The sequence below is a fragment of the Halyomorpha halys genome, unplaced genomic scaffold, assembly GCF_000696795.3.
Source record: "Halyomorpha halys isolate HHAL.00 unplaced genomic scaffold, Hhal_1.1 Scaffold1802.1, whole genome shotgun sequence".
Lineage (NCBI taxonomy): Eukaryota > Metazoa > Arthropoda > Insecta > Hemiptera > Pentatomidae > Halyomorpha > Halyomorpha halys.
The window spans coordinates 51,947-62,279 of NW_027111943.1; the positions used below are offsets into that span (position 1 = coordinate 51,947).

General features: G+C 41.8%; 1 protein-coding gene across 3 annotated transcripts in view; it reads left to right on the top strand.

The window, feature by feature from the left end:
* LOC106690674 (multiple PDZ domain protein) overlaps positions 1–10,333 on the top strand; it is a gene marked incomplete at both ends in the record, with an annotated part of 132,413 nt that overhangs the window by 49,257 nt on the left and 72,823 nt on the right.

Below are 10,333 nucleotides of genomic sequence, written 5' to 3' on the forward strand. Positions count from 1 at the left end.
TTTTCCAGAGAAGAAGAGCGGAAAATAACCATCGACCAGTGGCAGCAGCGTTGGGAGGCTGCAGATTCCGGGAGGTGGACTCACAGGTTGATACCCGATGTGGGCAAGTGGTATGGTCGTCAGCATGGTGAGGTGGATTATTACATGACCCAAATGTTGACCAGACATGGATGCTTTAGAGCCTACCAGTAACGCTTCAAACTGGACAACACCGCAGAATGCCCTGGATGTCAGAATGTCGAGGAAACCGCGGAGCACGTGTTTTTTACTTGCATTCACTTTGCAGCAGAAAGAAGTGAATTGGAGAGAGTGTGTGGAGAACACGTCACACCAGAGAACGCAATGAGCTATATGCTACTATCAGACCTGCATTGGAACGCAGTGAAGATACTCACCACATTAGTCCTCAAGAGGTTGAGAGAGGAAGAGAGGGGCTAGAAGACGTAACTAGCATGGAAACGTGAAAACCATGTGAAGAATGCGAGGCGGCACTCAGCCATTTCCCTCCATGAAGTAATGCCTAGCGGCGGTCCCGTGGAGAGGAATGAACAGGTGTAGGGCGGTGGATTTAGTGGGTAAAAATCCCACACACGGATAGGTGCGGGCCTATCCGTGTCTTTAAGATTTTCACCGACCCTCGTAAAAAAACAAAAAAAACACACACACACAGTTCTGATCCCAAAGAGCAAAGGAAGGCCATCAGAACCTTCTGCCTATCGACCGATTTGCCTGCTGGATACAGCTGGGAAGGCTTTGGAGAAGGTCATAGCAAATAGGCTACAAGAGTTCACAGAAGGAGTGGCAGGCCTCTCCAGGAATTAATTTGGCTTCCGGAAAGCGAGATCCACAGTAGATGCTATCATGTTGGTGGTGGAAAAGGCCAGGAAGGCTATAGCAGGGAAGAGATGGAGAAGAGGTGCAAAATGGTATTGTGCTATTGTCACGATGGATGTAAGGAATGCCTTTAACACAGCAAGATGGAGCTGCATCCTGGATACCCTGCTGGTAATGAACGTCCCTGAATACCTCAGGAGTATCATTCATGACTACTTAAAGGATAGGACCTTGATATGTTCGACAGAGGACGGCTCGAGAAGGTTTAAGGTGACTGGCGGTGTACCCCAGGGTTCGGTGCTGGGACCTGTGTTGTGGAATGCCATGTACGACGGAGTCCTTAGGCTTAGTCTACCAGAGGGTTCCGAAATATTGGGCTTTGCTGATTATATCGCGGTGGTCGTCGAAGCGAAGTATAAAGAAGACCTCATTCTAAAGGCCAACCATTGTGTCGCTTCGGTTCGAGATTGGCTAGAATCTGTAGGGCCGCATACTAGCAGACAATAAGACAGAGGCCCTTCCTCAGTAGCAGGAAAGTGAGGAAAACTATAACCTTGAGAGAGGGTAGGCAAGAGATCCAGACCAAGCCTTCTTTGACTTACCTCGAGGTAAGGATCGATGATAGACTCCGGTTCAGAGAGCATATTTAGCGGGTGAGTGATAAAGCGGCTAGACTAACCAACGCACTGTCACGTTTAATGTCCAACATAGGCGGACCCAGAAACAGCCGTAGGTTGTTGATATCCTATGTAGTCCCACCCATTCTGCTCTACGCAGCTGCGATATGGAAGGATGCGTTGGGTACTGAGGCCTACAGAAGACCGATTGGGTCGGTGTATCGTAGGTGTGCGCTAAGAGTGATCAGCGCGTTTCGTACAGTCTCATACGAAGCGGCTTGCGTGGTAGCCAGGATGCCACCGATTGAGCTGATCGCAGATGAGAGGAGCCGCTCTTATAATAGTGTTGACTATATTCCAAGAGACGTATTAAGAAAGGAGACTCAGGGAAAATGGCAACGTCGCTGGAATATGGCATTCAGCTGGAAGGTGGACGCACAGGCTGGTGCCCAACATCGAGGCCTGGGTGAATAGGAACCACGGGGAGGTAGACTATTATATCACCCAGTTTTTTACAGGGCATGGTTGCTTCTGAGCCTACCAGTATAGGTTTAAGCTCGATGAGACTGCAGAATGTCCATTGTGGCCAGAAATGGAAGAGAGTGGAGAACACGTTTTCTTCTTCTGTCACCGCTTTCATGAAGAAAGAAGAGAGCTCCGGCGCGTTTGCGGCTGAACCCGACAGCAGATAATATCGTCAATATTTTGCTGCTTAACCAAGCTTATTGGATGACAGGCCAACGATTTGCTGCATAGGTGATGCAGAAGTTAAGAAATGAGGAGAGAGATAGGCGAACCAGGAGATAGCCTAAAACAATGAGGCGGCACTCAGCCAATCACCCCCATGATGTAATGCCTAACGGCGGTCCCGTGGAGGGTGAGAAACAGGTGTATGGCGGTGGTTTTAGTGGGCAAAAATCCCACACACGGATAGGTACGAGCCTATCCGTGTCTTTTGCAGATTTCCACCGACCCTCGTAAAAAATAAACAAAAAAAAAAGACACGCACACACGCCCATGTGCCCGGTGACAGTGCAGAGGATAATTACTACTCTGTTTCCTGAACAAGAGGAATTATGCAGACAGAGCCGTTGCTCCCATTTGATGTGCCAGCAGTAACGACAGAAGAGCTCAGTGACATCTGCCGAAGGCTTCAGATGGGAAAGGCCCTTGGCATAGACGGTATTCCGAATGTAGCACTAAAGGAGGCAATGGAAACCAGATCAGATCTCTTTTTGGATGTCTTTAGTTCCTGCTTGCGTGAGGGGTCCTTTCCCTCACCATGGAAAAGGCAACGCCTGGTTCTGATCTCAAAGACCAAAGGAAGGCCATCAGAACCTTCAGCCTATCGACCGATTTGCCTGCTGGATACGGCTGGGAAGGCTTTGGAGAAGGTCATTGCAAATAGGCTATAAGACACACACACACATAGAGGATTAAAAAGGATAGGACCTCCCTATGTCGAAACTGTGGTGAAGCGGGTCACAAAGCTACTGACTGTGACCAGAAACCGCAATGCGCATTATGTGCGGGAAATGGAGAGGCTGACCACCCCAGCGGAAGTAATAAGTGTCCAGCTTTCCGTTCAGCATTGAGAACAATGATGCAAATCCAACAACATCGCAGATGAGAATACTTCAACTGAATTTGAACCATTGTGAAGCTGCACAGGATCTCCTTTACCAAACACGGGAACAGCACATCGACGCCGCAATACACTGCGAACAATATAAAAATCTAGATGGCAACTCGTGGGTATACGATGCCAGTGGTAAAGCTGCTATTCGGGGCTGTAATTCCCAAGCTATTCAGGAAGTGAATACTAAATCGCACTCTGGCTTTGTATGGGCGCCTTTGCCCATACAAAGCCAGAGTGCGTAACGTGTACATCTTTAGCTGCTATGCCTATCCCAGCATCACAATAGAAGACTTTGCAAATTTGTTGGATCGCATTGTCTTAGAGGCTAGTTGCCATAAGCCAGCTATCATAGCGGGCGATTTCAACGCATGGGCAACTGAATGGGGAAATAGGTTAACAAATCGACTTGGTAAAGTTCTCCTCGAAGCTTTCGCACAAATGAGTGATATGTTCCTAATGTTCGCCTGCATCGGATCGCAACTTGGAAGATTTGTGGATTTTATACAAACAGTGATCACCAGGCTTTATTGATTACACTGGATACGCCTACAAGAGGGAAGAGTTTTCAATGGAGAATCAATAGCTGGAATACGAAGACTTTCGATGGCGCTTCATTCACTTTATTGATGGAGGATGAGTGTTAACTGAAAGGGTCAGCTGAGGAAAAAGCGCATATACTGACCTATTTTGTATCTGGGGCTTGTGATGCAGCTATGACCCGTTCAAACCCTGGCAAACATCATTCCTCAGTGTACTGGTGGACGGATACTATTAACGATCTTCGCCGGTGTTGCAACCAAGGAAGAAGACGTTACCAGCGAGAGAGACGTCTGCCGGAGTTTCCTGTGCTTCAAGAAGAGTTAAAGAGAGCTAGACCTCCGACAAGCCATTAAAGAAAGCAAACGACGGTGATGGAGAGAACTCTGTGATGAGGTGGATCGCATACCCATGGGGTAGACCTTACAAAATAACACTCAAGGAACTATGTAAAGACACGATGCAGCTTCCCACGAGACCAAATGTTGTAGACAGTATTGTCAGAACACTATTCCCGGAACAGGCGAATACTACTGTATGAATAGACAATACATATACAACGGATTTTCCACAAATCACGCAGGAAGAGTTAGAGGATATCACCTCGGACCTACAACATGGCAAGGCACCAGGATTGGACGGAATTCCTAATGTAGCTCTGAAGGTGGCTCTCAAGAAACGGGATTTGAGAAAATCTTTTCCCTCAGGCTACAAGAGTTAACGGAGGGAGTTAATGACCTCTCGTGGGCTCAATACGGATTTTGATAAGAGCGATCCATGATAGATGCTGCTGGATTGGTAGTCGAGATGGCCCGCACAACAATTGCAGGAGCAAGGTGGAGGAGAGGTGCTAAGTGCTATGCACCAATCATCAATCTAGACGTTAAGAATGCTTTTAACACTGCAAGATGGACCTGTATAATAGATGCCCTACGGCCTATCTAATGAGAGTTCTCTCAGAGTTCTTCAAACATAGAGTTCTGTTTTATTTTTCAGACATTGAGCAAAGGCGATACAAGGTGACTGGTGGGGTCCCAGGTCCCAGGGATTCACCACAGTCGCTCTCAAGAGGTTTAGAGAGGAAGAGAAGGCTAGAAGACGTTAGTAGCATGGAAACGTAAAAACCATGCGAAGAAAGCGAGGCGGCACTCAGCCATTTCCCTCCATGAAGTAATGCCTAGCGGCGGTCCCGTGGAGAGGAATGAACAGGTATAGGGCGGTGGTTTTAGTGGGTAAAAATCCCACAAACGGATAGGTACGGGCCTATCCGTGTCTTTTGCAGATTTCCACTGACCCTCGTAAAAAACAAAACACACACACACACACACACACACACACACACACACTCACTTATTGGAACGATCTTATCGCTGACCACCGTACTCGATGCCATGCAACGAGAAGGAGATACCAGCGAGCGAGAGGCAGCCCACTGTTTCAGCAATTCCAGGAGGAATACAAGGCGAGAACTCCGGCGAGCTATCACATCGAGTAAGCGACGTTGCTGGAAAGAGCTTTGTGATGAAGTGAATAAGGACCCGTGGGGAAGACCCTACCGCACAGTGATGAAGAAACTGAAAACCAGTGCTATGAACTCGCCCATGTGCCCGGTGACAGTGCAGAGGATAATTACTACTCTGTTTCCTGAACAAGAGGAATTATGCAGACAGAGCCGTTGCTCCCATTTGATGTGCCAGCAGTAACGACAGAAGAGCTCAGTGACATCTGCCGAAGGCTTCAGATGGGAAAGGCCCTTGGCATAGACGGTATTCCGAATGTAGCACTAAAGGAGGCAATGGAAACCAGATCAGATCTCTTTTTGGATGTCTTTAGTTCCTGCTTGCGTGAGGGGTCCTTTCCCTCACCATGGAAAAGGCAACGCCTGGTTCTGATCCCAAAGAGCAAAGAAAGGCCATCAGAGAAGCTGCTTGCGTGGTGGGCAGGATGCCACCGATTGAGCTGATCGCAGATGAGAGGAGCCGCTCTTATAGTAGTGCTGACTATATTCCAAGAGACAAATTAAGAAAGGAGACTATAAGAAAATGGCAACGTCGCTGGAATATGGCATTCAGTAGAAGATGGACGCACAGGCTGGTGCCCAACATCGAGGCCTGGGTGAATAGGAACCACGGGGAGGTGGATTATTATATTACCCAGTTTATCACAGGGGATGGTTGCTTCCAAGCCTACCAGTATAGGTTTAAGCTCGATGAGACTGGAAATTTTGGGTTGTTTAGGATACATGTAATCTATGGTTTTTAGCGAGTTTAGTGAATTTGTTATTATTATTATGTTGTTTTGGGTCGAAGACAAACAGAAATATAAATCTGCTGCTATTGCATTTAGTTCAACTGTGAATATGTCACATAGCTTGTGTAGTTTAATTTTATGCATTGGTATTTGTTGTTAACAAAATACTGTTGACTGGTCTGACTTAGATCCGTCTGTGAAAATTGTAAAGGCTGTCGGCATGTTTTGGATATTATTATTATTATATAATGGGCAACAGACCATGGAGGCCTAAGTCCTCGCACGATGTATTTCCTGATACATCGCGCGTTTCTTGACTTGGTTTTTTCGCAGGGTGGGTTCGTCACTATTACGCATATTTTTTGTGAGTGCCACCTATTGGCACAAATGCCCGGGGGAGGTTGTCAGTGAACTTTGCATTATTTTGTGCTTGAAAAAAGTCCAGGTGGGCCGGGGATTCGATCTGACAACCTATAGGTTGGTAGACTGGCGCGTTACTACGCTGCTACCGCTGCCCCCATGTATGTTTTGGATAAGGCAAGAAAAATGAGCTTTATATTGAGAAAGCTCAGTGTTATGTTAACAGTATTTCGAGAGTTCAAGAATAGTTTTTGGGCGTTGATGGGTCCAGGGTGGATGTTCATTTTCTGATTGAATAATTTTTAAGGTTTTATGAAAAGAGATGGTCGAAGAGGTTTTTTTCTGACAGCGGAAGAGTTGAATTTTGTTTTTCTTGACAAAGATTGGAAAACTTAGCATTGAATATATATTTGTGGGTCGGATAGTCTGTCTGTGGGTACAATTTTTTAGAGTATCTTATGGCTAATTTTAATCTTCTAAACAAATGAGGTGATTGTCAGGATTCAGCACGTAGGCTAAAAATGGCTTGTTCGAAATGCTCCAGCCGCGATTCGGATTCCAGCGTGATGGATTGTATCCAGCTTAGCACTTGGGAACGAGTCGAGCCGTAGATGAATAATCCGTAGTCCATTTTTGAACGTATTAAAGGCTTGTAAAGTGTGAGTAAGCTAGTTCTATCGGTACCCCAGGAAGTGCAGCTTAGTGAACAAAGAATTTTTAGTTTTTTAGTACAGTTTGTTTTTAGTGTACAGACATGATGTTGCCACGTCTGTCTTTTGTCAAATATTAAACCTAGAAATATATGATAATCTGCATATGGTATTTGGAAGTTAATTAGAAATAGATCGAGTGACTGAGGTGTGTTTCGTTTTCTACTGAAGTGGAGGCATCTTGTTTTTTCGACGGAGAATTGAATGTCGGTAGTGTATGACCAATTCTTGATCCTGTTTATTCCATTCGGTAATTTAAGTTGGATATCGTTAACACTTCCGGATCGACAAAAAATTGCCACCATTTGGTACACCATTAATCTGTCTATGTCTCCATTCTCTCTATTATTTTGCATACACAGCTTGTAAGAAAAATTGGGCGATAGCTGGTTGGGATGAGCTTATCTTTTCCGGCTTTTAGAATCGGAATGACTATTGAATCGCACCAGATATTTGGTAATTTTCCGGTTGATCAAATGTGATTGTAATTGTCAAGTAACCATTTTTTTGTGTCATTTGGAATTTTTTAATTATATCGTAATGTATATTGTCAGGACTGGGAGAGGAACCCTTTACAGTGTTCAGTATGTTATTGAGTTCCCACATTGTAAACTGTAGGTTGTAATATGAGGTTGTGTTGTCTGTATTATTTTGGAATTCTGTTTGTTCTGGAGTGCTATTTCGACGGGAGTTGTATAATTCGGAAAGGTAGTTTGCAAATACATTTGAAACAGTTAATTGGTCATCAGAGAGCCGTTCGTTGACTAGTAAGGTCCAGCGGGGATAGAACGGTTTGGACGAGAGTTTTCAGATTTTGTTCCAAACGATTGTAGAACTTGTAGTGGCTTTTATACTATTGACGAATTTTTTCCAACTTTCGGTTTTACATTGATTGAATGTTCTCCTACAAGGTGCTCTCTTTCTTTTACACTTTATTAGATTACCGATTGTCATTGATCTTTGGAATTTTTTGTATGCCCTTCGACAATTTTCAATGGCTTCCTTGCACTCTTCATTAAACCATGGGATAGATGGTCTTTTCGGCAACCCAGATGTCATCAGTATTAATTTAGCCGCTTGTAAGATGGTGTCATCGATTGTCTCACATCCCTCCTCAACACTCATATCACAAGGAGACCCTTGTGGAGTAATTTACTTAAATCACTTGCATTAAACAAGCTAAATTTCCTACTTAAAGTTATTATTAAGTGGTTTTATTTTTTATTATTGATCCTTAATTGTTACATATTAATTCTTTAACTATAGCTATTGCAAGAGCAGAATACTTATAGGTGAGCTCAGAGAATAGAGTACTGCTTGGAAAGTAATGTACTCTTTAACTCTTTAGCGGTTGAGGACAGTATACTACTTTGGCAGTTCACCGTAAATAGGATCTATTAGTGATTTAGAGGATTCAAAGTAAATTTCCTAACAAGTATTTAGGCTATGACTTTGGTTAATTCAGCTGGACTGGGCTCAGGGTCTAGCACCGACTTGTCAATGTTAAAAATCAAACCTTTATAACTTTCCATTCATATTTTTATACCTTTAGTTACCTATCTTATCGTATTCCTAATTATTTGTAATGTGTTTAATTAAATATAATAACATTAGGTGATGACATTTAAAAACTAAATAAATACATGAACAAGTAGTCTAAATTTGTTTAATTACTTGAGAAAAAGCGTTGAGAGGCTTTATTATACAGAAACTCTTCTGAATAGTAAAAAAATCTTCATTATAGTTTTTTTATGGACCTCTGGGAGCTGTTCCAAGGATATGACTAATGCACAAAAAGCTTAATATGATGTTCAAGCAACTTCATTACTTAATTAATCCTTAAGTCATTTACTAGAAAAAATTACTGAATACATATTTTTCAAAGAGTAGATGCAAGATTTTGATTTAAGATTCATCAAGTTTAAAATTGTTTAAGGGTAAATTTAATAAATATTTTACTGTATCACCTTTATAATGATACAGATTAGTTTACTCCTGAAAAATCTTTCACTTCTTCTTAACTGGTGCTACACTCCACCAGGGACTTAGTAGTAGGGAGTTGTAACTTAGACCACCAGTTTTTTTTCTGCTGTGCTGCTTCTCTCTAGTTTTAGAAAATTCTTTTACTACCCTCTTGAAAACCTTAGCTTCTTTCAAAATCATAGATTCGCGAAATTTACTAGTTTTCTCTATAATTAAAAAATAATATGATTATCATAACCTTGTAGAGGGAGGTGTACTAAGTAATAAAAGCAATCTGAATTATTTTTTATTTATTTGTTTCATCATTTTACTAACCTCTTATTTCATCAATTTTTTTATTTTCATCGTACATCACTTCACTTTTAAATCAGACATAGGCTGATTGTTAAATGGTTTAGTTCGAACCTATTGGCTTAGTTTTAGTTATTTTCTTATTTAACTATTAAGATTTTATATTATTATTGTATATATCAATAATCTTTCACTTTCCTGAGACTGGTTATTAGTGTTTAAATAAATTAAATTGTATCCAATTTAAGTCTCAAAACACTCTTTATTTCTTTAAAAGTCCAATGTTTCGGCCACTTCGGCCATCCTCTAGGCCTCTAGGCCATCCTCTAGAAATCCATACAACCTAATCAGCTACCAACTCTGTAAATTTAACATACCAAAAATTATTCGTGGAGCAACAGTAATAATAAATAATAATAACTTGTTAGTTTGTTATCAGCGCAAAGTTTTAGCCTAATGCACCAAATCTTATTCAAATACAAATAAAAAGTGAGCCAAATGTTTATCATTTTAAAAGAATTACCAAAAAGGGTTGTAAATCAAAAGAATCAAGTTTTGCCAACAAAGATGAAATTGTTCAATAAGAATTGGGTTACCGATGTATCTATAGAATTTTGGGACTATCTCACTCAATCGTACAATATGTAATAAAAAACTTTAAAACTGAATCAGTCGACAATAAAAATAGAGAGATATAAAACATCCAGTCATAGTGTATGAATCATATGAAATAATGAGAAAAGCATCTGAAAATCCCCAAATGAATAATCATGAGCCTAACACATCAGATCATAATGAAATGATAATATATACTTCCAAAAATGTGAGAAATCAGCTCCCTGAAGCTCGCTATGAAAAATAAAAAAAAGCACCCAACAGCATAGTTCCCCCTAGAGGATGTTATCGAACTACCTTCATTCTGATAAATGAAAGAAAATCCACCATGATTGGGTCATATGGAACTTTTTTTGAAGACAATAAGTGTGGAGTGTATTAAACTATACTCCTCTAGACACGTGTAGGTGAACTACTATAGGGGTATTCATAATCTATGTTAAAGCGTGTTAAATGGAAAAACTCGTGTTAAATCGAAAAAAATTGCCTTCTTTTGC